The sequence below is a fragment of the Erpetoichthys calabaricus genome, chromosome 5 (assembly GCF_900747795.2).
Source record: "Erpetoichthys calabaricus chromosome 5, fErpCal1.3, whole genome shotgun sequence".
In the NCBI taxonomy this organism is placed as follows: Eukaryota; Metazoa; Chordata; class Cladistia; order Polypteriformes; family Polypteridae; genus Erpetoichthys; species Erpetoichthys calabaricus.
The window spans coordinates 137,458,856-137,474,124 of record NC_041398.2 but is presented as its reverse complement, the minus strand read 5'-3'; positions in this window follow the sequence as shown (position 1 = coordinate 137,474,124).

The window sequence follows — 15,269 nt, the reverse complement described above, 5'->3', positions numbered from 1 at the left end:
ACAATTTGGGCAGGACAAACTGGAACCTGCCTCAGACAAATGTTTGGTTGCTCATTGTGTGAACGCACTACACAGCTCAGTTTGTCTGCTTGGGTTGAATGAGAAGTGAGGTACATGCAGGTGCCATAAAAAAATTTAAAAGGCACACTTGTGGTAGCTCACCAAGTGCAAGTCACACTTGTATAAGCTTCTACATCTTCAATAGAATTTACTCCAACTCCTGTGGCTATGGTTGCGCATGAGCAAAGAGGACTGCTCCATATATACACACACACACACACAAATATAAATATTTATGTATATAAACACAAACTTCATGATTTTGTGAAAAAAATAACGGTGTTGAATTCAGGTGGAGAATTTGCATTTTAGCCAACAAGGTCTGTCAGTTCCTTCCTTTATGAAGATTGTATCATTAGTACTGTATGTAACCAGGCAGTTAGTTATAAAAATTTTAAATATAATTATTAAACATAAAATAATTCAGTTGTCCTTAATGAATGAAGTAGTCTAATGAGAACTGAATGCAAACAGCCTTTGTGTTAAAGGAAGGAGCTGTAAGGGGGCTTCTCAGATTTCTCAGACATACACTGTACTTAGAGATGCAGTAGAGAAAGCAATCTGAACTAAAATGTATAGGTAAGGACAGCAGTGTAAGAATACAGTATGTGGATATGTCAATGAAACGATTAATCCTTGGTTAGATATGAAACAGTGCCCTTTTTCTGCTAGGCTTGTTTTCAAAATTAACTGCTTATCAAAAGAAAGCAAAGCTGGATGTATTGCAGACCTGCCAGCAGGTGCATCTAGAAGAGAGTCAAAACACTACCTTATAATAAATATGTATAATGGGTTGTTTGGATATAATAAATTACCTTATGGTGTTTACAGTGCTTCTGCTCTGTTTCAGAAAATAAATAATCTGGTCCTGAAAGGTCTGGATGGAGTAATATATTATCTTGATAATGCATTAGTAACAAGAAATAACACAAAAAATGAATCTTGCCGAAGTGTGTGAAAGTTTGCAAATTCGCAATCTCACGGTTGTGTCAGATAATTGTTCTTTTTCCAATGTTACATGCCTTACTATGGGAAACTCATTTTTGTATTTTTTCACAATTATTCAGCCAGTGACAGCTCTGTTACACTAATATGTTAAATGGAAAATGTCAAAATGTGTTTCAAAATACTGGGTGACATTTACCGTCAAACATGGATCACCTCAGCTTGTATTGCTTCACCTGTAGGAGTAAGTACTGCATTTTTTAATTTTTTTATAAAAAGGAAGATGTCATAAAAAATGTATTAGCTTTCAACCTGTTAAACAACACAGAACTAAATTACTCCCAGGTGGGAAAAAAGCACTAAGACTTGCATTTAGACTTGCATTTAGAGTCATTGAATTCCACAAGTATTTAGTGGTAAAATGCAAACCTTTTTCATGGATAAAAGACCTTTGCTGAAGATACTGGGTCCCAAAACAGATATACTTACCCTAGTGGCAGCTAGATTGCAGAGATCTCTCATCTTGTCTCATTCACAGGCCTGCTTTAGTCTATTGGGGTTTTTGTTCAGATGGGTTCACTGATAGGGAGGTGGTAGTAGAGCAATGGGCTCAAACCAGGCAGGAGTCCTGGATAGGATGTCAGATTAGGCTGCAGATATTATCTCTGATTTTAACTGCATGGAGAAACATTACAACACTGATGTATTAGTAGCTGATCTGCTTCTTGTCATTTCATTGAATGGACATTATAGTTCTCATTCTTTCTCAGATGAATAGGTTAGTAGATACCTCACGAGTCTACGCCAACATTTTCATGTATTTGATTCTACATTTAATGGGTTATATTTTACCATTGAGTGGGATACACAATTAAACAAAACAGATCATTAGCTTAAGCATTGAGCAATAAATCACAGAAATTCCAATTTGATTCCTGCCTTTAAAAATTAACCTGAGATAGTCACTTATGAATAACAATTTTAAGCTCCAAATATAAAATAAATGTAAATATTTCTATTATTAATAGACTTATTAAGAGTCTTATTAAAAAGACATGGTAATCACTGCAAAATGCTGATTTAGAAAAAAAAAGTTGCTAGCTCTATTTTATTTTGTTATCAAATCACCTAATATAAAAGGTATCACTTAACCTCTTAGGTTCTTTTCTAGATTGGTGTAGGAAGAAATGTCAAAACCAGTTTTGGGACTTTTACCTGTGCTGCACTCTGCATACTTCATCTTAGGGACTCCTAAGGTAGGTTGTTTTACTGACTGGGACTGTCTTAAATTGCACTACTTAACTTCAGCCCAGTATATCACCATTAGAGTGCTTCTCAAATGTATCCTCTAGAGCCTTTAAAGGACCACAACTAGACAAGGAATGAACAATCTAGCATCTCATCAATGGTAACAGCAGTCAGGTAGAAAAACTGGCATTAAGCATTCATTCAGAAATTAGTAGAAAACATAAAGCAATACATAAAATCAAACCACCTGCGTGGAATAAATCTTCCTGGAGTTCCATTAGCAACAGCAAGAAACTGATGAACATTCCCATATTGGGTAACTTATCACCCAATCAATTCAATTACTCTGAGAAACGAGATTTTCTGGTTTGCTGAAACTAAGATTAGCATTGTGTCTGGAGGAAACCAGGCAATGCTCATCACCTGTACAATACCATTCCAGTTGTGAAGGATGGTGGTAGCAGCATCATGCTGTAGGGTTGTTTTGCAGTGGCAGATATTTTGCGAGGGACAGGGTTGCAGGAAACTTGAATGGAGCAAAGTACAGAGATATCCTTAATGAAAACCTGCTTCAGAGTGCTCTGGACTTCAGACTGGGCTGAAGATTCACCTTGCAAGAAGACAATAACCCTAAGGACAATAGGTAGACAACACAGGAGTGTTTTTGGGCCAACTCTAGGATTTTCCTTAACTCTTTCAGGGCTGACGTCGACTTTTGTCAAAATTCAGGAGTAGAGGATGGTAATCAGCTGTAAAACTCACCCTTACATTTTAGTTTGACTCTCTCTGCTAGAAGGAAAGTTACATAGGTTTGTTGATTTAATCTCGATTCCCTACACGTGCGTGAGTAGCAAAGAGCAAACAACCTCTAAAACGGCACTGACATCTGGCGAGAGACCAAAGCGAATGTGCAAAGCAAAATACTCCATGGACCTTTTACGTAATTTCGTTGAGTAGGACTCTGACTTGTCAGACTCCGAGTTTGATGTAAGTGATCTGGAGATGGATATCAAAAACAAAACTGAGGTACCAGCATCATCTGATCGGTCCCCAGCTGATCGTTGCGCTGAACACTTTTGTGCAGTTGATGCACCTACAGAAGCGTTTGCCTGGTAGGAACACCACTTATGATGTCAAGAGGTACAAACCAGATTGCGTCACACCGCAACCCCCACCGCCACCCACCTGCTGTTCGAAGACAGCCAGGCAGCCGGCCCACCGTGCATTCCTGCTGACCATTGAGGTGCCCCCATGCAGCCACTGCTGCCAGAGATGCCGAACATACGCCAACAGCAGCCACAGCACATAGCAACAGACATTTTATGTTGATTTATATGTGACACCATTGCTATGTGTGCTTTTCAGAAAACTGAGTTTTTTTAGAAAAAATATTCAGCCCTCAAAGAGTTAAGTTGCCCAGCCACAGCCTGGACTTGAACCTGGTTAAACATCTCTATAGAGACCTGAAAATTATGAGGGGCCAAACAGGCCAAAAATCATATATTTTTGTATGAAAACTATTGGTTTACGTGTGAACACTATTGGTTTATGAATAATTACTATCAGTTTGCGTGCATACTTAATTAGTTTGCATGTGAACAATACTGGTTTCATTCATATGAACTATATTGGTTTGTGTCCATATATTATCGGTTTGTGGGTGAACTATATCCGTTTGTATATGCATAGCACTGGTTTGCATATTGACTATATTGATTTGCCTGTATATATATATCACTGGTTCCAGTACGTTTGTTATTGGTTTGTGAGTGAACTGCATTGGTTTACGCTTGCATGTTATCGGTTTGTATATGAACAATATTGGTTAGCGTTCGGGTGGTGCAGTGGGTAGCGCTGCTGCCTCACAGTTGGGCGATCTGGGGACCTGGGTTCGCTTCCCGGGTCATCCCTGTGTGGAGTTTGCATGTTCTCCCTGTGTCTGCGTGGGTTTCCTCTGGGCGCTCCGGTTTCCTCCCACAGTCCAAAGACATGCAGGTTAGGTGGATTGGCAATTCTAAATTGGCCCTAGTGTGTTTGTGTGTGTCCTGCGGTGGGTTGGCACCCTGCCCAGGATTGGTTCCTGCCCTGTGTTGGCTGGGATTGGCTCCAGCAGACCCCCATGACCCTGTGTTTGGATTCAGCAGGTTGGAAAATGGATGGATGGATGGTTAGCGTTCTGTGCCGGTCTAACGATGGATTTGTGTATGCACTATTTTGGTTTCATGCACGTTTTATACTGGTTTCATGTGGGTAACATATTGGTTTGGCCTCTATTGGTTGTATGTGTGTACCATGTCGGTGTCTCGTACGAAACATACTGGTTATGTATGTGCACCCTATCGCAACTTTTTGTATGAACTATATCGGTTCTGCATGCGAACTATATTGGTTGTTCACGTGATCTTCAACGGAAATGGGAGGGGCAACAAACAGGAACTCAGGGCCCGGTAGAGTCATGGAGTGTGTAGAGAAGCTGACAGGAGATGGATCTGGATTTAAACAGTGCAGGATTTTTTTCTGCACAATAGGTTTGCAAAAGGACTTGGTGGTAATTATTACTATTTAACAGAATCTACCATTGAGTCTGTAATGAACACAAGGCTGAATGTATTTGGTCGCCTTTTTATTCGCTTCCAGCTTCATGCAACCCGCGACTGTACTTTTTCACACAGCTTTTGCAAACTAGTTACTTATTCTAAAGGCAAAATATTCTACATTTATTACTGACACCTTTATCCAGCATAACATTTAGTTACTACTGGTTACATTTCTTATGCCCAGTGATCCCGCACCATGCCGCCTAGACAGGTGAAGTGACATGCACATTGTCACACAGTGTTGTCACTATCAGTACTTGAACCGACAAATGCAGGGTTTAGAGGACAAAGCCCTAACCATAATGCCCAAATGCTTGCACATCTACAACGTTTATATTATATGACATAATATAATCGTGTCCATTCTTTGAAAAGCTAAATATTCTGCATTTAGGACCTGTATAGGTGAATTGCATCATATTGGGCCAGAGTCACAGAATGCTAACCAATATTAACAAATAAGGAAACAAACCAATAATAAATGTACTGGAACCAGTAACATATACAGGCGAATCAATATATTCCATATGCAAACCAGTGCTATGCATATACAAGCGGATATAGTTCACGCACAAACAGATAATATACGGACATGAACCAATATTGTTCATATGAATGAAACTAGTATTGTTGACACGCAAACCAATTAAGTATGTATGCAAACCGAAAGTAATTATCCATAAACCAATAATGTTCTCACGTAAACCAATATTTTTTGTACAAAAATATATTAATTTTGGCCTGTTTGGCCCCTCATAGAAAATCACAAACATATAATGATTAGGTTAATTGGTATTGGTGTCTCTAAAGTGGCATAGTGTGAGTGAGAGTGGTGGTGTCCATGAGTGTGTCATATAAAGGATTGGTGTGACTGACAGGGCTACTTTCTGCTTTGTGCCATTTGCTGCTAAGGTAAACTCAGGCTCTCATTATGCGAGTTCAAAAAATTGACAAATGAATTTTTGAATAGCCTTCAGTTTCATAGCATATGCTGTAAGGATTACCACCTTAAAAAAAAAAAACTGTCCAAAAAATAAAATTCTTAAGCAGAATGTCGAAAAGCAGAATGTGATTTTTTTTTTCATGTAGATAGTGTTTTTAAACAATGCTAATGTACATTATACCAGATACTACAACAATATGTGACATGCGAGGTGGATACCTTAATCATAAAGGTCAGGAATCAGCCTAGTAGTTTGCACTGAAATTATATCTTCTAAATCATAAAATCCATTTCATACATATGGCCTCATCACTTAGAGAGTTTATAGAGCACGCATTATTGTTTCGCTGTCATGCAGGAATCAGTCACAGTTTTACATAATTGCTCTCTTAAATAGGAGTAAACACAATACTTAAGGAAAACAGTTTTGCACAGAATGAAAAACCTTATTATTCTTTTCTCTACTATATATGCCTGCTGCTTTTTTCTCTCACGTTTTCTTTTTTAATCTTCAAAAGTTATTATAAGATTTTAACAAGGTAAAGAATAAACTAAATTTAAAAGTAAGATAAAAACAAATTCCATGGTTTGAAGAATATAAATAAGACAATAAAATTGTCCTTGCTCACTGTACTGCATGGAGAAATGATACCTTGCTCTTTAGATAGCAGTTTTGTACAGAAGACTAGCAATGCTGACTGACTGCTGGGTTAAGTGTCTAGTGGCTCGCAGAAAAACAAATATTCTTGATTATGTGCAGAATCAGGTAATTTAAGGTGCATATTACAAAACAGGAAAAAGTACAACAGTGGCTTTCAGAAAGGTGCCATGTTAAGCCCAGGTCAAGTGACACTCAGTAACCGGTCCATCACATTCAAAGTACCTGGTCCTGCTGAAAGTCTAGTTGTTATGCTAATTGCTTTTCTACTTTAAAATATTTTAAACATTCATTTTCTAAACCCAACTGTTACAAGTAAAGGTTGCAGAGATTTGAAGACTATCTTGGAAACATTGTGCATAAGGCTCTTAAATGATTCCAAAGCTTTGCAGGGAGCTTAAGATTTCCAATCAACCTAACCTGCATCAGTGTTATTATCATTATTGCAACTAAAGCTGCAACTAAAATGACTAAAAAAAGTTTTATTTGAAATAAAAGTGAACTAAAAGTTGACCAAAAAATTAAAACCAAACTCAATTTAGCATTCTGCTTAGGGTCTACACTCCATTTAAGTATGCACAGTTGATTATCCAACATATGATTGACTAAGGGAGTTGTTTAAATGAATATTCCATACTTTGAGTCGGATAGCATGTAAACATGGCCAGATGGAAAATTGCCAGTTTGGCAAATGACCAAAAACTGAAACCAGAGTGAGCAAAGCAAGGACATGGAGGTAAAATTTTAAAAACATCCTAGTAAAAAAAACTTGGGTACTAATGACGAAACTATTGCAAATTTAAGAGACCAAATCATACATCATGAACACAGAAAGTAGTAAATAGAGCACTTGAAATATATAATGAACTAACTCAGATTTTCAAGGATGGGAAAACAGAGTGAGTCGCTTAAATAGTGAGGCTAATTGCATTAAAGCAGGCTTTATTTCGTGGTCACGTAGTTGCAATATTTATGCTTTTTAGTTGAAGCAGGAACCTTGATAACCTTTAGGGAATATCAGGATGAGATATTGGGACAGCTCAGCTATTAGTTAAACAAACAAGCTTGATGAACTCAATGGTCTTCTCTCATTTGGCTAATGTCTTATGTTCTCAGTCTAGGTAGCTCCCTATGAGACTATACTGGTTGGTTGTAATTTAACAACAATTGTAATAATAAACATATTTCGGCATTTGAAAATGCTTTATGACATACTTTAACATTCAGCTACAAAACAATATCTGCAATTATACACACTCAGTCCACATACCCTTTGGGAGAACATGAAAACCTCATAGAAATACCAACCTGGCTAGCAGTGAAACCTGAACTTATAGCACTGTGTGATAGGAACTCACTCTGAAACACAGCACTGCCCACATTAAAACATCAGTACAATAACATGATTAAAATTAAAGGTAGACATTGCAGACTCTTGGGGGTGCCAAAGAATCCAACCTCCAGACAACTGCCACAGACACAGTTCCAAGGTTACAATAAAGTTGTCTTATTTTATACCAATTAATAGACAGGTTTTCTTATTACTCCAAATATCAGATTACAATACAAAGTTCCTTTCTGTCTACATATAGCCTTCAGTGAGTATCATTCTCTGCCTCCTAAAACTGATGCAAGAGAAAAGACTTCTTTCATGCCAGATCCAGGAGTGCTTTTGGTGCCACAGCATTTCACACTGGAAGCACTTCTGGGTCAGGTGAAAGAAGGTACAGTGCTCCCCTGCAGCTCCCTCTGGCGGCATCCAAGTATTCTAACAGGGCTCCCCATCAGGATTACAATTCTCAATATGCCCTGTAGGTATAAGTATGTGAGTTCCACAAGTGGGATGCTACCATTATGTGCACTGGGTGAAATACATTACCCTGAAATGCAGATACCCTCTGTCCTTCCAATAAGTCCTCCCTTCTGGGAAAGGTACTAATAACCAGCTCACACAAGATGGCAGTCCATCCATGTCCTTCTATTAGTAAAAAAGAACCACCCTCCATCCTGGTCAGGATGCCAGTCCATCAATATGGCAATAACAACATATAAACATTGGCTCGTTTGATATCATTATTTACATGTTACACATCTGCATGATCTGTCTCTGCAGTTATACTACCAGCAAGCAGGTAACATCTTTCCAAAATAAGGAAGTACATTTTTTTCCCCCCAGAGTGGCATAACTAAACATCTGCACCTAGCTACTGTGCTCTGATTCCCATGCTCAAGAAATGCAGGAGCCCCTTTTATTCTATTTCACTGATCTGATATCCTGTAGGGGGTGCTCAGGGACTATGGGGTACCAGACCCCCTGATAAGGGCTGTTCAGTCCTTGTACAACCGGTGTCAGAGCTTGGTCCGCATTGCCGGCAGTAAGTCGAACCCGTTTCCAGCCAGGGCTGCCCTTTGTCACCGATTCTGTTCATAACTTTTATGGACAGAATTTCTAGGCACAGCCAGGGTGCTGAGGGGGTCTTGTTTGGTGGACTCAGGATTGGGTCACTGCTTTTTGCAGATGATGTTGTCCTGTTTGCTTCATCAGGCTGTGATCTTCAGCTCTCTCTGGTTCAGTTCGCAGCTGAGTGTGAAGCAACTGGGATGGAAATCAGCACCTCCAAATCGGAGACCATGTCAGAAAAGGGTGGAGTGCCCTGTCAGGGTTGGGGGCGAGATGCCGCCTCAAGTGGAGGAGTTCAAGCATCTCGGGGTCTTGTTCACGAGTGAGGGAAGAATGGAGCCCGAGATCGACAGGCGGATTGGTGCGGCGTCTGCAGGGCTCTGCATCGGTCTAGCGTGGTGAAAAATGAGCTGAGCCGTAAGGCAAAGCTCTCAATTTACCAGCCGATCTATGTTCCTACCCTCACCTATGGTTATGAGCTATTAGTGACCGAAAGAACAAGATCGCGAATACAAGCGGCTGAAATGAGTTTCCTCCGCAGGGTGTCTGGGCTTTCCCTTAAAGATAGGATGAGAAGCTCAGTCATCCGGGAGGGGCTCAGAGTAGAGCCACTGCTTCTCCGCATCGAGAGGAGTCAGATGATTTTGCTCGGGCATCTGATCAAGATGCCTCCTGGACGCCTCCCTGGTGAGGTGTACTGGGCACGTCTAACCGGGAGGAGGCCCCGGGGAAGACCCAGGACACGCTGGAGGGACTATGTCTCCCGGCTGGCCTGGGAACGCCTCGGGATTACTCCAGAAGAGCTAGAAGAAGTGGCTGGGGAGAGGGAAGTCTGTGCATCTCTGCTCAAGCTGCTGCTCCCGCGACCTGACCTCGGATAAGCGGAAGAGGATGGATGGATGGATGGATGGATGATCTGATAGCCAGATATTACTGTGTAAAATAATATTAATAATTATAAATTATTATATTAAGACATCAAAATCTGACTTCAAAGCTGACAAAAAACTACCTATTTTAGTGTGTTTTCATAAAGTGGAACTGCAGGTCATGGATACTGGTTGCTATTTTCTTTGCTGTATAAAGGTAACAACATTAATGTTGCTGAATTTGAAGTCAGGGTGGATTTTCGAGCATGACAAATTTTCAATGGCTCCGATTTTCAAACTGTATCATCCAATGGAATATCTGGCATGCTTTAAACACCTTTTCCTTGAAGTTTGGTGAAGCCATCTCTTGCTGACAACTAGCAAGACATCTTTGACTGAAAATTAATTTTCGCAAATGAATTCCATATAAGTCAATGGTAAGTGATGAGGCTTCAGTATTTGCTCTTGGTTATAGAAGAGAAATCTGAATGATAGCTGAAAATGACCAATGAAATCCACAGAATACACCAGCATATGGCGATATTCAGATGGCAGCAGTGCAGGGTTCTTGCACATGCGCACAAATCAATATTAAAATACACATTTTTAAATACACCTGCAACTGCACAATCACATGTACACTATGCACAAAGACTAATGAGGGGACTAATGAGGGGTAAATCAGAACTAAAATGATAAAAGCTAGTTTGTTTTGATTTTTATTTTCTCAATTTCATTTATTTCTGATTTTTATTTCAGTATTAGTTAACAAAATTATTTTTTGTTAAGAACATGCTTCATTTTAGCTTTTGTTAATGAGAAAAAATAATGCTTCTAAATTGTCAATTGTAAACAAATATTTTTTTTAATTACAACAATATAAGTTACAACTGTGAAAGAATGCAATTTAAGAAAAATAAATCTTTTCACAGATCAAGCTTGAACTCTAGAAGTTTTTTTATGTAAAGGATGTTTAATTTGAATAACAGTTTGAGTAAACTGCAAATGATCTAATTGGTTATTATGTGTAAAATTATAGTAACTTTTGACTGATCTGTGGCTGAGAAAGACAGGATGGAAAAAACAGTCCTTACTGTCATGCCCTATGGATTCTAAATGAACAGAAAACAGAGAAGGAGGGTCAGGTTGGGCCATAGACTTGAACCACACAGAACCAGATATCAAAGAGTAAGGCCATTGGTTTTCTGTATCATAAAGATCCGAGAGACATAAAACAGAGCTGTTCAACTCAAATGTAATGAAAACTTACCATGTCACCAAGTCAGTCAAAATCTTGTTCATCTATACTTGAAAATGTTATCACTACTATTTGATTGTATAACACTTTACCTCCAAATATCAGAATTTGGTTTAGGCTCAGCCTATGGACACACTTCTTAAGGTCTAAAAACAAATCTTTCAGAGCAACCCCTGATGGAAGTGAGCAAGATTTGTTTTTAAGACATGTAGGGTATCTCAAATTTGGTCCAAAGTAGATCCCAATATATGAAAACTTCATTCAAAACTACAGGTTCTCATTTGTGAAAAAAAAATGTGATAAGGGAATGGCCACAACTCAATGGGAGGATACAAATGGCCAGGCAGACAGCAACAGCATCAAACTTCAAAAAGGTGTGATACAGGAGAGAGACCAAAAAAATTCAAGCAACATTTCATATACTGATAATCCGAAGGGGAAACACTAGTTTAGGTACTACAAAAAATCCATTTACTCTTATGTAACAAGACCTTAACAAAGGCTTCTTCTAGACTTAATTACACCTAAAGTATCAGTAAATTGGTTATTCATCTCTGTGCAGTGTGGCATATTAAAAGCCTCTGATACACTGGTAAAATTACTTGTGAAATCGAAAATTCACAGGTCTTACACTGAAGTATTCAATATCAAGAGAAACATGTCTCACTTAAGCTCACTCTGAGCATTCCAAAGTGGGTAGTTTAGTAGGCCAAATTACTCAGAGATGAATAGCCACTTCACTGAGAATTTGTTAAGTGCTATTAACACCAAAAGACGTCTTTGTTAAAGTACAAGAGTACAAGAGTAATACTGTAGATGCATTTTTGCTTTACCTAAATTAAAGTTTTACCCAAATTGGTAAAAGGTATGAAAGACAGTACTTGCAAAACCAACGTATACGGCAATGATGAAAAAAATCGCTATAATCACAAGAGCATAAAAAGCAAGCTTGAGAAGAAAAGGCAGAACACACAGTGCTAAAGCAAACAGTCTCCATAAATCATTTATTTTCCTTGCCTTTTCTATAGCTTGACTGCTGCTGTCTGATTAATGTTATGTGGCAAAAGACGCTGATAGGAGGGGCCATGGACAATTTACAGAATAAAGTATTGACTAGTTGTCAGCAATAACAATGAAGAAAGTTTGACAGCTTGAGCTGGACGTGTTTTTTTTGATATGCTGTCTGTAATATGACTGTGTGTTTGAAACCATCCACGTCTAGTATCTAGCATCTTTGACCCCTGAAAGTTCCTTTTCCTTGAGCTCTAACTTACCTACCAGTATCTGTTACATAATAAAAACATGCTAGTTAAGGTATTTGCAGAGCATGCCAATCACATATTGGTTTTAAAACACGTTTAATGTACGTTTGCTCTGTATTGTTCTTGCAAGACACCTGTAATGCGATTGTGTGCGTTTAAAATAAAGATAGAAGTTTGAAAATGACATATCTGTACATGTTATTGCCTCCTTGACACAAAATATATTACAATGGCTAGTGCTTTAACACCATAGATACCACACAAACTGTGTTTATTGACTCTTATTGAAAATTTGGCTGAATGTGAGTATAATTGTGTGTGCATGTGTGTGTGATGTTTCATCCAGTGTTTTTAATCTGTCAAGCTTTAGTTGCTCACCACCTTGAGAAAGTAGGTGAAAGGATACAGATGTCTATGCTCATGTTAATGAAAGTTTCTTCATTAATTTTCATTATTTAGTGATTGAGTAGCTATAATTTTAATGTTCATGACTGTTGACAACTAGAGTCTGTACTAATGTACTTGAGCACAGTATAAAGGGAATCTGAAGAAGAGAATCAGATTTCTACATGAATAAGCGTGTTTTGCCAGAGTGGAAGCATTATGACAAAAGCCAAATCTAGACATAAAATACTCTATACTCTATGTTGATGGCATACTGTGATAAAAATTAAAAGGATTTACTGCAAAGGCCACATACAGTAATCCATTTATATTTTCATTCAGCGTGTTACAGGTTGGCGGTGCAGTGGGTAGCGCTGCTGCCTCGCAGTTGGGGGACCTGGGTTCGCTTCCCGGGTCCTCCCTGCGTGGAGTTTGCATGTTATCCCCGTGTCTGTGTGGGTTTCCTCCGGGCGCTCCAGTTTCCTCCCACAGTCCAAAGACATGCAGGTTAGGTGGATTGGCGATTCTAAATTGGCCCTGGTGTGTGGGTGTGTATGTGTGGGTTGGCACCCTGGCTGGGATTGGTTACTGCCTTGTGCCCTGTGTTGGCTGGGATTGGCTCCAGACCCCCGTGACCCTGTGTTCGGATTCAGCGGGTTGGAAAATGGATGGATGGATGTTACAGGTTTATCATAATATATGAATCTATACTATGGTCTCCTGGGAAGCAACTTGAGGCCCAAAGATACACAATGCCAGAACAAACTAACACACCAGAAGCTATTGTGGAAAAATTGGATGCAATCATGAAAAATCCCCTCCAGGAGGTGCTCTCTTAGAGCCCTTTTAGTTACAGGCTGATTTCTTCAAGATGTGCTAAGAAGCACCTCTGGGAATCTTTTCTGCCCACTGCTATCAGGCATTTCAATATTCTCTCCTGATGTCTCAAACTAAAAGCTTATAGTATTTAAGTTAATTTTGCAATTTCTGCACAAAATACATTTATTTATTTATTAATTTTTCAATTGATTGATTGTATTATTTGTATTATCTGTCCTGTGAGAGTGTATCTTTGATTTTTATTTATCTGCTGCATCTAAATTTCTCTTTGGGATTAAAAATGTTTATGTAATCAAAACAACACATAAAACATAACTATTAAATGTACAACCATACATTTAAAATACAACTTGAGCTAGCTAACATCTCTACATGCCACTATCATTACCAACAGATTCAGCACCTTGATAGGGGAAAAAGGAGACATATTCCCATAAACTAAACTCTCTTGCTCCCTCAGTTTGGGCAAAAGGGTTTCTGAATATTGTATCTACTTAATTTGCACCCTAAAAATATTTGTACTTTATCAGTGGTGTGATAATTATCACTAATTCACACCAAAAGCGAAACCTTGGTACAGCATAAGCACTTATTACTCCAATTCATGCCAACTCTGTTCCACTGAGATGCTACTACTGGTCGGAATAAACACAATAGTCTTTGTATGTTTTGAACAATTTCTTAGCAATTTCTAAAAACTTGTGTATGAGTTATGGAATAAGTGTTTTGGGTCTGTAATGTTTGTTTAGCAAATGCATTGAAATTTATAATTGCAATAGTTGTGGATATTCCACTAATAGTGTGTTCATCTTGCATTAACCTTTGTTAGAAATGTGTTGTATTGAGGATCTATAAATCTGTAAAAGTAGGTCTGTGTTGAAGGAAGTCAATGATCCAACTATATCACATTGTTTCCTTTTTTAAATAGGGGTTATTAATGTGACAATGAAACATCAATTAAATAAAATATGCCCAATTTTTTAATGCTAGTGAATATGATTTGTTACTTCACTATTTATTTTCAGTTTCAGTTTCAATAAAGTTTCACATGGGAGTTGCAATGGCTGTGTTTTAACTATAATGTCACTGCCAAAGCTTAGTGTAAGCCCACTTGAACTTTTTTCTTTGGCCCTGACCCTTATTAGCCAACTCAGGCATGACAGACAGTTCTTTCTTCTCAGTTTGTAACATGTTAAAGGACTAAATCTAAGTCGGTAAGGAATCACTCTATACCACTGGCTGTCTCCCTGTACTTTGTAAATTCTGCCTGTACAAGTCTAGCTTCTTAGACTTTTACAGTCTCCTTAGGTATGCACTGTGGTGCTGAATTTTAGGGTTAGACCTGGGCTAGGGGGTTTGGACTAGCCCTCTGCAGATGAACTGCTAATAAAGTAATTCTCCACTAAAGGGTATGTTTTTCCTCAAAAGTTTTTTTTAAGGCCACAATTAAATGAAATATGCTAATATTCAACAATTACAATAATTAAGTCTATTCTAACCTTAGCAGCTTTCTTTTGCATGTTTCGTATTATTAAAACAAAGCAAGACACATTCTGTATGACTTGAATTATGGAGTAGTTTACTGTTTTATATTAACCTTAAGAGGGGTCACTTCAACTTGTATATTTTGTATACAGTACTTTCCTTTTTTAGATGTTAGCTGCTGTCGTCGGCAAACAGATCCTCAGTAGTAAGTACAGGCTATTGAAACAGATCCACAGAATTGTGGCTGAATATGCTGCCTGTACAAAACAACTGCACAAAACCTAAAAACATGTTACACACACCCTATGACAACATGCAG